The sequence below is a fragment of the Piliocolobus tephrosceles genome, chromosome 1 (genome assembly GCF_002776525.5).
Source record: "Piliocolobus tephrosceles isolate RC106 chromosome 1, ASM277652v3, whole genome shotgun sequence".
NCBI lineage: Eukaryota > Metazoa > Chordata > Mammalia > Primates > Cercopithecidae > Piliocolobus > Piliocolobus tephrosceles.
Genome location: NC_045434.1, coordinates 204160032 through 204179009, shown reverse-complemented (window position 1 = coordinate 204179009; position 18978 = coordinate 204160032). Strand labels below are relative to the sequence as shown.

Genomic DNA, 18978 nt, shown 5'->3' with positions numbered 1-18978 from the left:
TAGTTCTCTGAGGTTGATGGGGAAAAGAGAAACATGGATGCAACAACAAACACCTTTTTATCTGGTTTTAAATTTTCCAGCGAGCCAAAGTTTATTCTGTATGATCTTGAGCAAGTGGATTATCCAAGACTATTCTCAGTTTCCTCATCCATAAAAGAAGGTTGATAAACAGCACAACCTGAAAGATTGCTGTGCAAGTCTATGACAAGGGTATAGTTTGGTAGATGTTCAGGAAATGGTCCATGACGATGACAATAACAACAATAACGGTGATGATGACAATTATGATGAGATGGTGACAAAGATGGGGTAGGTGAAAACGACAGTGACAATACTTGCTTCCCCTCAGTGATCTTGTTTCCCAGAACAAGAAGTTATAAAAGAGGGATCATTGGTGGACGAGCTCATGCACTGATCCTCATTGTATGATAGGCAAAATAAGGGCAATTGCCATATGGAGAGAGTACTTGACCATTTTCAAAGTGCCTTCACACATGCTCTCATTTGCACCATTTCACTCTTCCGTGAGGAAGTTAATATGACCACCCTTAGTTTACAGATGAAAAAAAAAAAAGTGAGACTCAGAAAATTAAGGCCCTTGCCCAAGGTTCCATCAGTGGTAAGTAAAATAGCTAGGTCTTAAACTTGAGTCTTGAGACTTCAAATCTCATGTTCTTCCTGTGGCACAAATAGTGCCTCCGTTAGATGCGCCATGGCTTCAGTAGCCACGGCAGCTCCAGCCCCGCCTGAGCGATGCTAGCATCGGCCCCAGGAGACCGTTGCAGTCGGCCAGCCCACTTCTCCACGGTAACCATGTGCTGCCAAAAGGCCGTGGTCAAAAATGCGGACATGTTGGAAGAGATGCAACGGGACTCAGTGGAGTGCGCTACTCAGGCGCTGGAGAAATATAACATAGAGAAGGACATTGCGGCTCACATTAAGAAGGAATTTGACAAAAAGTACAATCCCACCTGGCATTGCATCTGGGGAGGAACTTCGGTAGTTATGTGACATACGAAATCAAACACTTCATCTACTTCTACCTGGGCCAAGTGGCCATTCTTCTGTTCAAATCTGGTTAAAAGCATGGCCGGGCATAGTGGTTCACACCTGTAACTCCAGCAGGCAGGTGGATCACCTGAGGTCAGGAGTTCGAGACCAGCCTGACCAACGTAGTGAAACCCCGTCTCTACTAAAAAATACAAAAATTAGCTGGGCGTGGTGGCACCTGCCTGTAATCCCAGCTACTCGGGAGGCTGAGGCAGGAGAATTGCTTGAACCCAGGAGGTGGAGGGTGCAGTGAGCCAAGATGGCACCATTGTACTCCAGCCTAGGTGACAGAGCAAGACTCCGTCTCAAAAATATAAAAATAAATAAATAAATAAGTAAATCTGTTGCAGATGTGGAAAATAAAAAAGCAAATAGTGCCTCCCAAGCATTTCAGGGAGAGAAGTTTAGGGCATTGGTTAAGGTGGCTCCAGCATATGGACTCTATAATAAAGAAATTCAAGAGACAGATATTTGAGACAGAAAGAAAGTGGACCTCAATGGCCAATGACCCATAACACTCACTGCTTCTGCTGACGGGAGAGATGGGAAGTTGATAGGAACCCAGTAAAAAGCCAAAATTTTTGGCTTTTTAACACACTAAACACACTAAAAGAAGTTATTTTTGTTATCTATGCATAACAAATCCTCCCAAAATTTAGTGGCTCAAAACAACCACCATTTAATCTTCTCTCACATTTCTGGAAATTGGGAAATCACAGGTGGGCTGCTGTCCTCTAGGGCCTATTCTGAGCGGAATCATATGAGCTGGCTCACTCATAGGCGATGCTGCCTATCAGCTGAGATCTCTGCTGGTGCACCTTGGCTCCCCTCCATGTGGCTCAGGCTTCTCACAGCTGGACAGCTGCATTCTAAAAGGGAGTGTCTCAAGAGTAAACTTTACAAAAGGAAGTATCTTCCTCCATTTTTTGTTGCTATAAAGGAATATCTGAGGCTGGGTAGTTTACAAAGAAAAGAGGTTTATTTGGCTTACGGTTCTGCTGGCTGGAAGGTTCAAGACTGGACATCTGGTGAGGGCCTCAGGCTGCTTCCACTCATGGCGAGAGGGGAAGGGAGCCAGTGTGTGCAGAGTTCACCTGGTGAAAGAGGAAGCAAGAGGTGGGTAAGCGCCAGGCTCTTTTTAACAACCAGTTCTTGTGGGAACTAATAGAGTGAAAATCACCCCAGCTCCACCATGGACTATCAAATTTCAACATGAAACAAACTGTATCCAAACTATAGCAGGGAGGAAAGAGAAGCTGGCAGTTCTCTTAAGACCGAGCCTCAGAAGTCCCAGAACATCACATCTACTAGGTTCTGGTGACTCAAAGCAGTCGCAGACCAACCCACATTCAAAGAAAAGGCATAAACTCTACTTCTCGATGTGAGAAGAGGCATGTTCACACAGGGAGGGGAGAAATTGATGGTGGCTGTCTTTGAAGATGAGGTACTCAGAAGCTGAGTTCTATCACTTTCAAGTAGGAATTATACTGAACTTGGGTTTATGTAGTATTATCTAGAGTAATGAAATAATAATCACTACAACTTTTTTTTTTTTCATTTTCTTGAGACGGAGTCTTGCTCTGTCACCCAGCCTGGAGGGCAGTGGCACAATCTTGGCTTACTGCAAGCTCCTTCTCCCGGGTTCACACCATTCTCCTGCCTCAGGCTCCTGAGTAGCTGGGACTACAGGCACCCACAACCATGCCCAGCTAATTTTTTGTATTTTTAGTAGAGGCAAGGTTTCACCATGTTAGCCAGGATGGTCTCGATCTCCTGACCTGGTGATCTGCCCGCCTCAGCCTCCCAAAGTGCTGGGATTACAGGCATGAGCCACGGCGCCCGGCCTAATCACTACAACTTTTTGAGTCAATGCTACACACCAAGTGCCATCTCAACTCTCACCACAGGTAGGAATTATGGAGATTAAGTGACTTATGCAAGCATCACACCCAGACACACATTCAGAAGAAGAAAAGGAGTCATCTCTTGCCTGGATGTCCTTTCTAGAAGATAGACAATGTTTCCTGGTATTCCCTGCTCTCTCCCCACCACAGATTTCCCCTTAATCCTTCCTCACTAAAGATTGAATTGCATGTCCATTCCTAAGCTAGTTGCCAGCAAGGTTGTCATGCATGGTATAAGCAGGTGCTTCCCCACACGATAAATAATATTTTTGCACCTCTCTGAAAGTGACCATCCTGGGGTTCTGATCATCCCTCTGCACATTCAGCTATTTTGAGGGCCTAAGGGGATGATCCCTCAGCTTAGATAATCACTTGAGTGGCAGTGAAGAAATGGGTGCTGGGGAATCAACCACAAAGACCATTCTGGCTGGAAAGCAGCAAAACCAGAACCAAATGCCCACCTCTTTCCATTCCAAAGACCAAGTTCTTTCCATTACTCTCTAAAAATCCAAGAACAGAAATGTGATGAAAAAGGAAGTTCTAGTTTCCTCCTTTTGCTCTCTATGCTGATGACTTGGATATCCACACCAGGCTGGAGTAGGCGGTGTTCCCTGTGCTTTTGCCTCCAAAGTTCTTCTTCACCATGATGAGTAATCGTGAGCAGCAGTCACAGAACATCAGCCCAGCAGATAGAAGAAATTGCTTTCCTGGCCAGGCGCAATGGCTCACGCCTGTAATCCTAACACTTTGGGAGCTCGAGGCAGATGGATCATGAGGTCAGGAGATCGAGACCATCCTGGCAAACATGGTGAAACCCCATCTCTACTAAAAATACAAAATGCTGGGTGTGGTGACATGTACTTATAATCCCAGCTACTAGGGAGGCTGAGGCACGAGAATCATTTGAACCCAGGAGGCGGAAATTGCAGTAAGCTGAGATCATGCTACTGCACTCCAGCCTGGCAACAGAGTGAGACTCTGTCTCAAAAAATAATACTAATACTAATACTAATAATAATTGCTCTCCTGCAGGCCAGGGTTTTGAGCATGCCCAGACTGCACCAAGGCAGGTGATGTCCGATGGACACATTGAACTCTGAATCCCCCTGCGCAGCCACCAGAATCTGGTCCATCCACGGATTTTCTTGGAAGTATCTGGGCAATGGTATGTATGTTATATAAGAACCTACCTTCTCCTTTCATCAGAACAAACCCAGAACTCCCAATTTGAGCTCTTGTGAGGGAAACCTCAGATTTGAGCAAAGGCAGTGGATAACAAAACAGGCCAACTCTGTGGGCTGTAACATCCAAGCTGACCTCTTCACTAACATATCTGGCACCCTGTACCTCTCCACATGATCTCTCTCTCCAGGAGGATAGTTGGACTTCTTACATGGCTGCTCAGGGCTCGCAAGAGCACAAAAGCAGAAGCCTCCTGGACTTCACTTCTTCTGCATTCCACTAGCTAAAGCAAGTCGGTAGGCCAGCCCTGATCCAACATGGATGAAATTACACAAGGAAATAAATACAGGGAGGTGTGGTTCATGGCAGCCACCCAAGCAAATAGTAAGAACTCCCAGCTGCTCAAGCTAGCACATTGAATCCAGATTCTCTGGAAAATCCCTCCAAAGAATGAATCAAGGATTAATTCAGAAATGTTACATAAAATTATGTTTTTCCATCCCTGGTCTAACACCTTCTGAGTCTATGCCCACCTATCTCCTCATTTTCTGCTAACAAGAATTTCCAAAAAAAAAATCACTAGGTACATACAATGCTTGAGTCTAATGTTAAGCATAGCTCTAGAGATAGACTAGATGCAGTGGAGGTGGTCAGGAGGAAACATGGCTTCCTCTTGCAAAGTGGTCATCCCAGAATTGTCAAACAAGGCAAGATTCACTGACATGGGAGGCTCTGTGAAATGGGTATTGCTTCAGGCATTAAAAGTCTCTCCAAAAATCTAAATTTTAGAACTGAGTCCCACTCTTTTAATGCATGTGCTAGCTGTCACTCAAGAGACCTGTAAGGCTGTGAATTCAACTTATATTGTAGTTCAGCAGCCTGTAGGTTCAAGCAATGCAACTAATTTTCAACTATGCTAGATCTATGCCTAACAGAAATGAGAAATTACATTTAGAGCAGCCATAGAAGTTTACTGGTTCTCTTAAGTGGCCTAGAGTCATGAATACAGAATGCTGAGTTTATTGTTTTCTTCCTTCAAACTCTACAGTATAGTTAGAAGTAGTTAACGTATCCCACTGTGCTTACATTAGGAGCACTTCAAAAAGTCCCATCCCCAGGGAAGTGTCACAATTTTACCTAACTGGCAGCTCCCTGAAAAAGCCATATTTTCAAATCTTCTCATTATTTAACCTGAGACAGAGTTTGATAACTGGAAAAAGCCATATCCCAGGGAATTTGTCAAAAAAATTGGTGGAAATTATTTAACATCACAGACCAGTTGGAAGAAATAAGAAGCTGATCAAAAACTTAACGTTTGGGAAATGAGATGTTCATACAGAACTTTGAAAACCTCCAACATATTCCTGAGAATCTGGAATGTCACAAACATGTACATGGCTGTGCACATGCCCAGAAAACACCAAGTAAGGTCTTAATCTCTCACCTCTGGATGATCTGTGACCCTACACAAGCAGGAAGTGAGAGTAAAGCAGAGTGTAAACTGACAGAACATTGAAGGTGCACACAGAGCCCCTTGACAAAGGGCAGAAGTCCTATTGGTTCAAGACATTTAAAGGACTCTGTCCAATCATTAGCTGGACACTAGGCTAAACAGGAAGATATTTTAGCAGCCACACATGACAAGGAATATAGACTTTATACAGTTAGTCTAGAAATGTCACTAAACAAACATACAGGGGAAAAGAAACATCAACAGCCACAAACCCTAGGGAGGTAATCCAATTTCTAGAGTAGCCACATTATATTATTTAAAATGTCCAGTTTTCAACAACAAAAAAATTAAGACACACAAAGAAACAGCAAAGTATGGCTCATACACAGAGAAATAGGCAACCAAACTGTCTTTAAAGAAACCTAAATGTTGAACTTACTAGGAATAGCCTTTAAATCTACATTATAAATTAAATATATTCAAAGAATTAAATAAAATTATGTATGAGGAATTTAAGGAAAGTGTGAGAACAACGTCTTATGAAACAGAAAATACCAAAAAAGAGATAGAAATTATAAGATGAACAAAATAGAAATTTTGAAGTTGAAAATTAAAACAGAAAGGAAGAATTTACTAGAAGAGCCCAGTAACAGATTTGGATTATCCTTTCTGTGGAACAGAAAGTAAAATGAATAACAATAAATAAACAGAGTCTCAGAGACCTATGAGACATAATCAACCATACCAACATATGAATAGTGAGTCTCAGCAAGAGAGGAGATAATAAACATCAGAAACAAATTTGAAGAAATAATGGCAGCAAATGTACCAAATATAATTTTTTTGACCATGGTAATCTGTGCATTTGGAAGCTCAGTGAACCCAAGGAGGATACAATCCAAAGAGATCCACACCTAGACATATACAGTCAAAAGAGATAGACAAGGCCAGGTGCAGAGGCTCACACCTATAATCCCAGCACTTTGGGAGGCTAAGGCAGATGGATCACGAGGTCAGGAGATCGAGACCATCCTGGCCAACACGGTGAAACCCTGTCTCTACTAAAAATACAAAAATTAGCCAGATGTGGTGGCATGTGCCTGTAGTCCCAGCTACTCAGGAAGGTAAGGCAGGAGAATTACTCAAACCTGGGAGGCGGGGGTTGCAGTGAGCCAAGATCATGACGGTGGACTCCAGCCTGGGCAACACAGCAAGACTCCATCAAAAAAAAAAAACAAAACAAAACAAAACAAAAAAGAGAGAGACAAAGAGAGAATCTTGAAAGTAGCAAGAAAGAAGAAGCAACTCATCACATACAAGGGATTAAGGGATTATCAATAAGATTAACAGCTGATTTCTCATCAGAAATCATGGATGCCAGAAGGTAGTGGGATGGCATATTGAAAATAATGACAAAACAGCTGTCAACCAATAATTCTATATCCAGCAAAACTATCCTTTAAAAATGAAGAAGAAATTAAGCCATTTCCAGATAAATTAAAACAGAATTTGCTGCCAGAAGACCAAAAAAATGTTAAATGAGGTCCTTCAGGCTGAAATGAGAGGACACTGGACAGGTAATTCAAATCCACAGAAAGAAACAAGTAGAACTGGTAAAAGTGATCATGTAAGTAAATATACAAGATACTATAAATGTGTTTCTTATAAATCTCTGCTTCTCTTACCTGATTTAAAAGTTAACTATATGTAGCAATGTTTTTAAAAACTATGTTAAAGATATCATAATATATAAGGATGTAATTTATATGACAACAATAACACAAAAGAGAAGGAAGGTAGTATTGGTGGGTGCAAAAGTAATTGCCATTTTTGCCATTACCTTTAATGGGAAAAAAACTCCATTATTTTTGCATCAACCTACATAGAACTATATCAGGGCAATGTTTTATATTCAGTTATGCATTGCTTAACAATGGGGAACTTTTTGAGAAATACATCTTTAGGTGATTTAATCATTGTGCAAACATTGTAGAGTATACTTACACAAACCTACAGAGTGTAGCCTACTACAACCTAGGCTGTATGATGTAGCCTATTACTCCTAGGCTACAAACCTATATAGCATGTTACTACACTGAATACTGTAGACAGTTGTAACACAATGATAAGGATTTGTGTATCCAAATATAGAAAAGTTTCAATAAAAATATAATCCAAAGATTTTTTTAAAGGTACACCTGTAGAGGGCACTTATAATGAATGGGAGTTTGCAAGACTGAAAGTTTCTCTGGGTGACTTAATGAATGAGTAGTGAGTGAATGTGAAGGCCAAGAACATAACCATATAGTACTGTAGACTTTATAAACACTACACATTTAGGCTACACTAAATTTATTTTTTAAATTTCTCTCTTCAATAATAAACTAACCTTAGCTTACTGTAACTTTTTTATTTTATAAATTGTAAATTATTTTAGCTTTTTGACTCTTGTAAACCAAATGCAAACACATTGTACAGATGCATAAAAATTTTTTATATCCTTATTCTATAAGCTTATTTCTGTTTTTTACATTTTTTTTTTTTTTACTTTTTAAACTTTTTTGTGAAAAATGAAGACAAACACACTCTTAGCCTAAGCCTACAATGGGTCAGGATCATCAATATCACTATCTTCCACCTCTACATCTTGTCTCACTGGAAGGTCTTCAATAACACACACGGAACTGTCATCTCTTATGATAACAATGTCTTCTTCAGGAATATCTCTTGAATGATCTGCCTGGGGCTGTTTAGCAGTTAATTTTTTTTTAGTAAATAGAGTACACTCTAAAATAATCATAAAAAATGTTTACTATAGTAATATATAAACTAGTAACATAGTCATTTATTATCATTATGAAGCATTACATGCTACACATAATTGTATGTGATATACTTGCATATGACTGGCAGCACAATCATATACCAGCATCACCACAAGTATGTAAGTAATGCATTGTGATATGACCTTACAATGGTTATGACATCACTAGGCAATAGAAATTTTTCAGCCTTATTATAATCTTATGGGACCACATCATATATGAGGTCCATCATCGACTAAAATGTTATGCAGTTCATGACTGTATTGTCTAAGTTGGTATTAACCCAAACTAGATTGTTTTAATTTAAGATGGTAATTGTAACATCCGGAGGAACTAATGAGAAAATAACTAAAAAATAAAGTGAAAGGAATGAAAATGGTGTGCTAGAAAATATTTGCTTGATACAAAAGAAGGCATTAATGGAGAAATAGAGAAACAAAAAGATGTAAGACATATAGAAAACAAATAGTGAGATGAGAGATGTAAATCCTATGTTATCATTAGTTACATTAGGCACAGATAGATTAAACACTCCAATCAAAAGGCAGATATTGGTCAAATGACTTTTTAAAAATGATTCAACTCTATGCTGTCTGCAAGGGACTCATTTTAGATTCAAAGACACAAATAAAATTACAAAAACAATTCCACTTGCAATAACACCAGAAAGAATAAAACGCTTAGAAATAAATTAAACAAAAGAACTGCAAGACATGTACATTGAAAGCTATGAACCATAGTTGAAATGAATTAAAGACCTAAATCAATGGAAAAGCATCTCATGTTCATGGATTGAAATACTTAATATTGTTAAATTGGCAATACTCTCCAAACTCATCGACAGAATCAAAACAATTCCTATTCCAATCCCGGCTGCCTTTTTTTGCAGAAATTGACAAGCTGGTCCTACAATTCATATGAAAATACAAGAGATCCCAAATAGCCAAAACAACCTTGATAAAGAAGAATACAGTTGAGGGATTCAGCTTTCCCAATTTCAATGCTTACTACAAAGCTACAGTAATCAAGATAGACATATAAAAACAGACACATCAATCAATGGAATAGAATTCAGAGTTCAGAAATAAGCATCTATAGTCAATTGAGTTTTGAAAAGGAAGACAAGATAATTCAATTGGGAATATTAGTCTTTTCAACATATGGTGCTTAATATTCACATGTAAAAAAATGAATTTGGATTCCATCGTACAAAAAAATTAACTCAAAAGTGGTCAAAGGCCTAAATGTAAAATCTAAAACTATGAAACACTTAGAAAAAAATAAGTGTAAAACTTTTATGACCTTGGATTAGGCAATGGTTTACTTATATGCATATCATATCTAAAGCACAGAAAAAAATACATAAACTCGACTTCATCAAAATTAAAACTTCTGTGCATCAAAGGGCAGCATCAAAAACATGAAAAGACAATCTGCAGAATAGGAGAACATATTTCCAAATCATACAGCTGATAAGGAACTTATGTACAGACATATAAAGAACTCTTACTACTCAACAGTGAAAAGACAAATGACCAGATTTCTTAATGAAAAAAGATTTGCATGGATGTTTCTCTAAAGGAGATATACAATTGGCCAATAAGCACATAAAAAGATGCTCAACATCGTAGTCATAAGGGAAATGCAAATCAAAATTTAAAAAATACCATGTCACACCCCCAACAGGATGGATATAATTTTTTAAAAGATGATAACAAGGATTGGCACGAATGTGGAGAAGTTAGAAAGCTTATACACTGCTGGTGGGAATGTGAAATGGTGCAGTCACTTTGCAAATCAGTTTAGCAGTTCTTAAAAAGTTAACATAGAGTGACCGTATGACTCAGATTTCCACTCAAGGTATATACCTTAGAGAACTGAAAAGATCTATTCACACAAAAACTTATACACAAATTCTCATACTTTCCTCTCATACAGTACTTACAGTAGTTAAGTGGGAACATCTCCAAATGTCCCTCAACATGGATAAGCAACATGTGATATATCCATATGATGGAATATTATTTGTCCATTAAAAAGAATAAAATACTGATACATACTACAATATAAATGAAACTTGAACACATTATAAGGGAAAGAAGCCAGTCACCAGAGAGCACATATATTATATGATTTCATTTATATGAAATATCCAGAATAGGTAAGTCCATAAAGAGAGAAAGTAGGTTAGTGGTTACCAGGGGTTGGAGAGGAGGAATGTCGGGGGTCTCTTTTTAGGGTAATAAAAAATGTCCTAAGATTAGATAGTGGTGACGGTTGCACAACTCTGTGAATATACTAAAATCCACTGAATTATACACTTTAAAATAGTGGATTTGGTGGTATGTGAGTTTTATCTCAATAAGCTGTTATTAAAAAAAAAAAGTAAACTAAAATGGAGGAAACTTCCTTAACTCATAGTGTATTTGCCAAAGACCTAAAACAAACATTATATGAAATGGTACAACTGTAAACATATTATACTTAAAGTCAGAAATAAAATAAGTATTCCTGCTACACCTTTTTTATTATTTATTTTATTTTATTTAAGTTCTGGAATACATGTGCAGAACGTACAGGTTTGTTACATAGGCATACATGTGCCATGGTGGTTTGCTGCTACGCCTTTTTACACAGCATTGTACTAGAGACCCCAGTTAGCAACATAAAGCAAGAAAATGTCATGTAAGGAATTTTTTAGAAAAGAAATCATTGTTGGTTTATCTGAAGATCATTTGTATGGAAAATCCCAGATATTCTGTAGACAATTACAACTAGCAAGGTAAAATAGTCAGCTTCATTTCTGGATACAAGCTCAATTGTGTTCCTATAAGCCCACGATAATCAATTAGAATATGTAACCGAGAGAAAGTTCCCAATCATAAAAGCAAGAAAAACTGTACGTTACTTGGAAATAAATCCAATGAAAGATGTGAGAGACCTTTATAGAGAAAATTATGAAAAGTTACTGAAGGACGTAGAAGACCTGAAAAAAAATGGAGAAATATAACACATTCATGCATGGGAAGACTCAATATTATACAGATGTCAGTTCTCCCCCAAATTAATCTATAAATTCATTGCAATTCCAATCCAAATCCCAATGGAGCTTTTCATAGAGCTTGACAAACTGATTCTAACATTAATCTGAAGTACTTGAGAACAAAGAAGAGTCAAGACAAAAGAATAAGGAGAAAGAACTTTCCCAGCTAGACATAAAGATGAACTATAAAGCCATGTGAGATTAAAATAATGAAGGCAGTATGCAGAATAGACAAATCTATCAGCGGAACAGACTAGAGAGTTCTGTGTATTTATGAGGACTTGGTGTATGTTGGAGGTGGCTTTATGTTTATCATCAAGAAAAGAATGATTATTCAATAAATAGTGTCAGACAATTAGCTACCTCTATGAGGGACATTTTTTATTTCATTCTTTTGGGGGTACAGGTGGGGTTTTGGTTACATAGATAAGTTCTTTAGTGGCAATTTCTGAGGTTTTGATGCACCCATCACACAAGCAGTGTACCCAATAGGTAGTCTTTTATCCCTCACCCTGCTCCCACCCTACCCACTCAAAGCTCCAAAGCTCATTATATCACTCTTATGCCTTTGCATCCTGATAGCTTGACTCCCACTTATAAGTGAGAACATACAATGTTTGGTTTTCCATTCCTGAGTTACATCACTTGGAATAATGGCCTCCAGCTTCATCCAAGTTGTTGTAAAAGACATTGTTTCATTCCTTTTTATGGCTGAGTAGTATTCCATAGCATATATACACCACATTTTCTTTATCCACTCATTGGCTAATGTGCACTTAGGTTGGTTCCAAATCTTTGCAATTGTGAATTGTGCTGCTATGAACATGGGTGTGCATTTGTCTTTTATCATATAATGACGTATTTTCCTTTGAGTAGATACCTAGTAGGGGATTGCTGGATCAAACAGTAGTTCTACTTCTAGTTCTTTATGGAATCTCTATGAGGGACATTTTTAACTGGATCTCCACCTCATATCACACATAAAAATAAATTCCAGATAAATCAAACAAAACTTTAAAACTATTATAAGGAAATGTAGTTGAGTATCTTTCTGATATGGAGTTAGGGAAAGATTTCCTAAACAAATAGCAAGATACTCATTATAATGGAAAACCCTGTCCATTTGACTACATCAAATACTAAAATTTCTGTACGCTAAAACCATTATAAAACAAAGTAAAAGTACAATACATTTGAAAAAGATAGTTGCAACAGTATAGAAATAGTACTCAGAATACACAGTACAGTACTTCTATAACTAAAAAATAAAATGACAAATGGCCAGGTGCAGTGGCTCACACCTGTAATCCCAGCACTTTGGGAAGCCATGGCAGGTAGAATACCTGAGGTCAGGAGTTCGAGACTAGTCTGGCCAACATAGTGAAACCTCGTCTCTACTAAAAATACCAAAATTAGCCAGGCATAGTGGCAGGAACCTGTAATCCCAGTTACTTAGGCAGCTGAGGCAGGCAGAAGAATCGCTTGAACCTGGGAGTTGGAGGTTGCAGTGAGGCGAGATGGTTCCACTGCACTCCAGCCTGGGTGACAGAGTGAGACTCTGTCTGAGAGAGACTCTGTCTGAGAGAAAGAAGGAAAGAAGGAAGGAAGGAAAGAAAGAAAGAGAGAAAGAGAGAGAGGGAAGGAAGGAAGGAAGGAAGGAAGGAAGGAAGGAAGGAAGGAAGGAAGGAAGGAAGGAAGGAAGGAAAGAAGTAAGGAAGGAAAGAAAAGAAAGAGAGAAAGAGAAAGAAAGGTGACAATCCAATTTTTTAAAACTGTGTAAAAGAAAACACAAAAGATGTATAAAAGAAAACCCTAATGATTGACAAATATATGTTAAAAATGAAACTTAAATACTAAGTTGGGAAATAAACATTTTTAATTGAATTATTTTTCATACAGATCACATTGGCCAAAAAAAAAAAAAAAAAATCATTCCCACCATCCTTGTCCAGTCAGGATCACATATGCTGTTGAGGCTATAATTGGGAAAATCACCCTGGAAAATAGTTTTGTAATAACTATCGAAGTTTAGCATGCAACTATTCTATGATCTAGCACATCTACTGTTGGGTCTATATACAGACCTAGAAAATTCTATATGTAGCAGTGACCATAACTGAAAAGAAAAGGCAATGACCTAAATGTTCTTCCACATGGAAATAGCTTTTAATGTGTTATACTCACATAATGGAATATTATATAGCTATTAAAATGAATGAACTAGATCTGTGAGTATCAACATAGATCAAACTCACACAGAGTATTGGGATAATAAGGCAAATTTCAGATGGCTGATAACACAGTGAATCATTTATGTAACATGTTCAGTCACACAAAAGCCACTACATATTGTCTGTAAGTACAAATACATATGGCAAAAATGGGAAAACATGAACAGAAAGCATGAAAACAAATTAATGGTTATGATTGCCTCTGAGGGATGAAGAAGGAGAACTGGAACTAGAAAGGGGACTGAAGAACTTCAGCTTCGTTAGTAATTTTTAAATTTTCTTATTTTATGAAAGGAAGTGGGACACAAGTTAATATCCATGAATTCAGAATAGTAGGTAAAGGGGAGTCTCTTTCCTTCCTTCCTTCCTTCCTTCCTTCCTTCCTTCCTTCCTTCCTTCCTTCCTTCCTTCCTTTCCTCCCTCCCTCCTTTCCTTCTTTCCTTCCTTCCTTTCTTCCATCTTGTCTTTCTAATAAGAAATAAATAATAATGGCCTCTGCTTCCTGGAAGTGGGGAAGGAACATGAAAAGGTAAAACGAATCAATTTTTCTTAACTCATACTCATATATATCTTGGAATAAGGATTATAAGAATCCAGGAGGCCTTCAGTGAGGAGGTGGTACTTTAATGGAATTTTGACGGGTGAATAGAAGTTCCCCTCTGTGCAGGATCAAGGAGAAAGATGGAAGAAAGACATTCTAGATGAGGAGACGAGCATGTGAAAAACGTCAGAAACCTAAAATAGCATGCATATTCAAGAATGACAAGTAAATGGGCAAGGAGGGGTGCAGGGAGCTGGAGAAATAGCCAAGGACAGATCATGGAGACACTGGGGAGACAGGCTAAGGATCTCAAATTTCATCCTGTGAGCAATGGGGACTCAGGACTAGGAGCATCCTGCAAGGTAGAACCCTTCTGACCTCTGCCTGCTGTGTACCAGAGTTTAGAACAAATTCCATACCACTTTGAATAGGTAAAGGTGGGTCTGCCATTCCAGTGGAGATATCCTCCCTCTTGCCACTTTCTAAAGTGCCATTTTGAGAGCAACTTTATTCATGGGGGATACAACAGACCACTTGGCACCAAGTGACTGGATACAAGTGACTAGCATCCTGCAGGATTTCCAGGGAATACCAGCCGTCCAGTACTTGGAGACTTCAGTGCCCAGGGGGATATTGTAGCCTCTTTACCAAGGAAGAGAAAGTCTTCAGTCCTATGGGGAGCTGAGCTTCAGTGCAGCTCCTTCACTGGAAAGAGAGGGATAGAGGGAACTCGGTTTTCCCTAGTTTACTGTCCAGCCAGCCCAGAGTCTGCTGCTGTGGTCAGTTCAGGCCATTCTTCTCGTCATACTACAAACACCAAAGGCCATGGTTAGGCTTGTATTTTTAAAGCCTAGCATCAAGTAACAGATAAATTGGAAGAAGGGGGCAGGGCCACATTATGACTTCATGGGCCTTTTGGCACTGTGCCTTCATGGGCTCCTTCCTCCATAAAAACACTAGAAATTATATTTTATCATGTGTTGATATAAAGGTAAATCTTTTTTTACAGTACTACACTATTTATTGAAAATTTTTATGCATATATATAAAATATGCTTACATGTATTATAGAGACACAAAAATCATTTTCAATCTGTGATATCTGTTGTAAAGGTGAAAATATTAGTATTATATGTTAAAACATTTTTATTGACCTAAAAGTTTAGTTTTTCTTCTGATTTTAAAATATCTTCATAGGTTCCCCTAAAAGTATCATGGGCCATAGGTACTGTGCCTACTGTGCCTATTGGATAAGTCAGCAGCCCTGAGGACAAGACACGGGGAGACCACACAGGAGGCATCACAACAGTCACTGGGGTCCATGCTGATGCAGTCACCGTAACAATGGAGAGGCTGGTAAGAAAGCTATTTGATGAGCTAGACTGAAGTGAATACAGATATTCTTCATGGAAAGGTAAGGATGGAGGGTGGAGGGGAAGAAGCAGAGACCCAGCAATCAGAGAAGTACCTCTGCCTCCCACATCTCATATACTATAAATGAAGACAGACAGAAGGAAGCTAATTGGAGCCATTTTCAGGCTAAATGGAACTGCTTCCTCATCCCTCCAATGGGACAGACCCACCTGGGAAACGAAGCATCCAGAGCAGCCAGTATTTAAGGGCTTACTCATTCAAGCACATCACTGCTAAATGAGCTCCTGGGAGAGTCTCTCATGCCATAGCGGAGACACTGGCATTCTGGAGTTCCAGAGCAGGGTCAGGGACCTGGCCCTCAGCTAAGATGTTCCTTCCGCTTCATCCTTCTGTGGGCAGGCTGCTCAGTTGGCATTGATGCCCCATGCAGAGTCCTTGCCACAACAAGAGCAGGCCACAACGTTGCCCAGACTGCTAGCTGTTGTCAGCATGTTGCTTCTCCATGAGCTGAGCCAGCAGCTTGGGAGAAAGAGAAATGGATCCCAATTAAGGTCTGCCTCAAGCTGTGGCAGGATGTCAGCAGGTTCCTCCAGCTACCTCTACACACACACACACACACACACACACACACACACACACACCCCTTTCTCCTATTTTTTCTTACAAAGCTGGGTCAGCATTCACTGCCTCAAATTCTGTCACAAAACCTAAGGCTCAGCTCCCTGCAAAGCAAAAAGAAAGCAGGAATGTGAAGCTTTGTGTGCCCTCATTCTACAAATGAACTTATTAATACCTCCCACAAATGTCTTGATATAGACCCCTGAAATCTCTCCCTTGCATTTCCCCAGCAGAGGTCAGGCCCTTTGCCAAGGGGACTCTTGAGTACCTACCTATTGTTCCCAGGCCAAGTTTGAGCGACCCCAGTTGTTCCCAAACTTTAGTGTGCATCAGAATCACCTGCAAAGCCTGTTAAAATGCAGACTGCTGGGCCCCAGCCTCAGAGTTTCTGATCCAGCAGGTCTGGGTGTCCCAAGGACCTGCATTCTTAGCATGTTCCCAGTTGATGCTGACACGGCACCTTGGGGACCACACTTTGAGAACCACTGCCTTTACCCATTACCCATTTCCAACGTTTTGCTTTTCTGCTTTTGACCTTCCTGCCTGTCCTCCAAATCCTTACCTTTCCACTGTTTCTTACATATCTCCTAACTTGGCTTTTAACCTTGTCCTTCCACCCAAGCCCTTGGCTCCTCTGAGCTCTAGTGCAGCCATGCTACCTGTGGCCTCCATGACTAATGACTCCCCTATCCAGGTCTGCCCCAGGAGGAAGGCACCAGCTGTGTCTTTCATGAGGCCTTTTACTTTTCAATAACCCCTCTACATGATTCACCTTACATGTTGGAGAGGATTCTCTGTCCACACTAAGTGTTTGTCAGAGAATAACCAACAAGCCTTCTCTTGTGTTGAACCAGGGGATCCTGGGGTTAGAAATGCCCCCTACATCTCACTTCAGCCCCGGAGGAAGCCCTGTCTCACATATCAGGAAACTGAGCTGCACATCACTTAGTGACTAGTCCAGAAAGAGTCCTGCTGGTTCCACGATAGAGATGAGTGTCCCAGCTGGGTCTTCTGATGCCAGGTTCCCTGCTCTTCCCACTTGCAATCAGCTTCTATATCTGTTGGGAATGCTTTCAGCTGTAAGTAACATAATCCCCAGCTAACAGTGGCTGAAACCCACCAAGGTGCATTTTTCTCATTCATGGTCATGTATTTTCTTAGAAGTCTGGAGGTGAGATGTTTTAGGTCTAGATCAGTGGTACACTGATTATCAGGGCACAGACGGCCTTTGCAATTCTTTGACTTTTATCTCAGGATCACAAGATTGCAGTCACAGTTCAGGGATAGGATTCTCCCTATGGCCATGTTAAAGCCAGCACATAGGGGCTTGCAAGACGCAGATGTTCCCCTGACTTGTTCCTCTCTTTCCTCTCTTATGAAGGAGGATGCTCCCTCCCCCAGCTGATTTCCCCTTACACCCATTAGCCAGAACTAGACAGGCAAGGAAGTTCTGCTATCAAAGAGAAAAGATGGTGATGGCTTTGGGGCAAGCAACCAAGACGGTGTACCATGGCATCCTCCTGAAATAAGTGTCCCACAGGATTCTGGGAGCTTCTGGACGGCCAACACATTCAAGCCTATTGAACTGTAAAACCACTGATCTGTGCCCTAGTCCTCTTTCTATTCTCAGTGTCTGACACACTAAATCTGTGCATTCAACACACATCAATTCATTCCCATGTGCCTGCTACATATCAAACACTGCAGCAGGCATTGGACCAGCATGGCATGGTAGAAAGAGCAGGGGCTTTAGGATCAGACCGGATTGTCTTCAAACCTCACCATTTTCAAGCTGTGTGACCTCAGGCAAGCCACTTCACCTCTCTGTGCCTCACTTTTGTCATTGCAGAATGGCAATGAAGACTTAACACACATCAGGCACAGGACACATAGTCATTCAGTGGATGAAAGCTGATGATAATGACCTAAGAAGGGTGGCACATGGCATGCTGGCCAAACCCTCAATTAACACACTGCCAAGTCTCAGGACTCACAACCCAGCAAAAGAGACGGACAGCGAAACACATAATCACAGCATAATGGGACAGGAGTGGAGACGGTACTAAAACAACACAGAGGAGGGGGGAGCCAATGCATCTACGCACTCACCACAGCTTTCCCACACAGCACCTTAGCAAGCGGGTCTGATCTATCTCACCACTGGGGAGGGACAAAGGGATGAGTCACCATCATGCAGAGTTCCAATTCCTTTGGAAGGCCACCACAAAAAAACATGGAATGAGGCCAGGTGTGGTGGCTCACGCCTGTAATCCCAGGACTTTGGGAGGCCTGGGTGGGAGGATGGCTTGAGGCCAGGAATTTTAGACCAGCCTGGGCAACATTGTGAGACCTCCTCTTTATAAAAAAAAAATAAAAGTAAAATAAGCTGGGGATGGTGGTGTGCACTTCTAGTCCCAGCTACTTGGGAGCCTGAGGCAGGAGGATCACTTTAGCCTGGGACGTCGAGGATGCAGTGAGCAAGATCGTGCCACTCCATTTTTCAGTTGAAGAAACAGAGGCACAGGGAGGTAATACATTTGAACCCCAGGCCCCAGCTCTGGAGCCTGTGTTCTCACCATTACGTTACACTGCCTCCCTGAGATGGGTTACAAGGCATCTTCCCTGCTCAAGGACTCCGTCTGGAAGATGCCATTTGTTTATATGGGGGATATCCAGGTGAGGCTGGATTTGAATATATTCCCACCATGAAGCAGCTGGCAAGGCCTCTTCACACCTCCACTCCCTGCCTAGTCCAGA

General features: G+C 40.4%; 1 pseudogene; it reads left to right on the top strand.

Annotated features, from left to right (window-relative positions):
- The first annotated feature begins 813 nt into the window (after positions 1–813).
- LOC111547498 lies at positions 814–1082 on the top strand (annotated as a pseudogene).
- The last annotated feature ends 17896 nt before the right edge of the window (positions 1083–18978 follow it).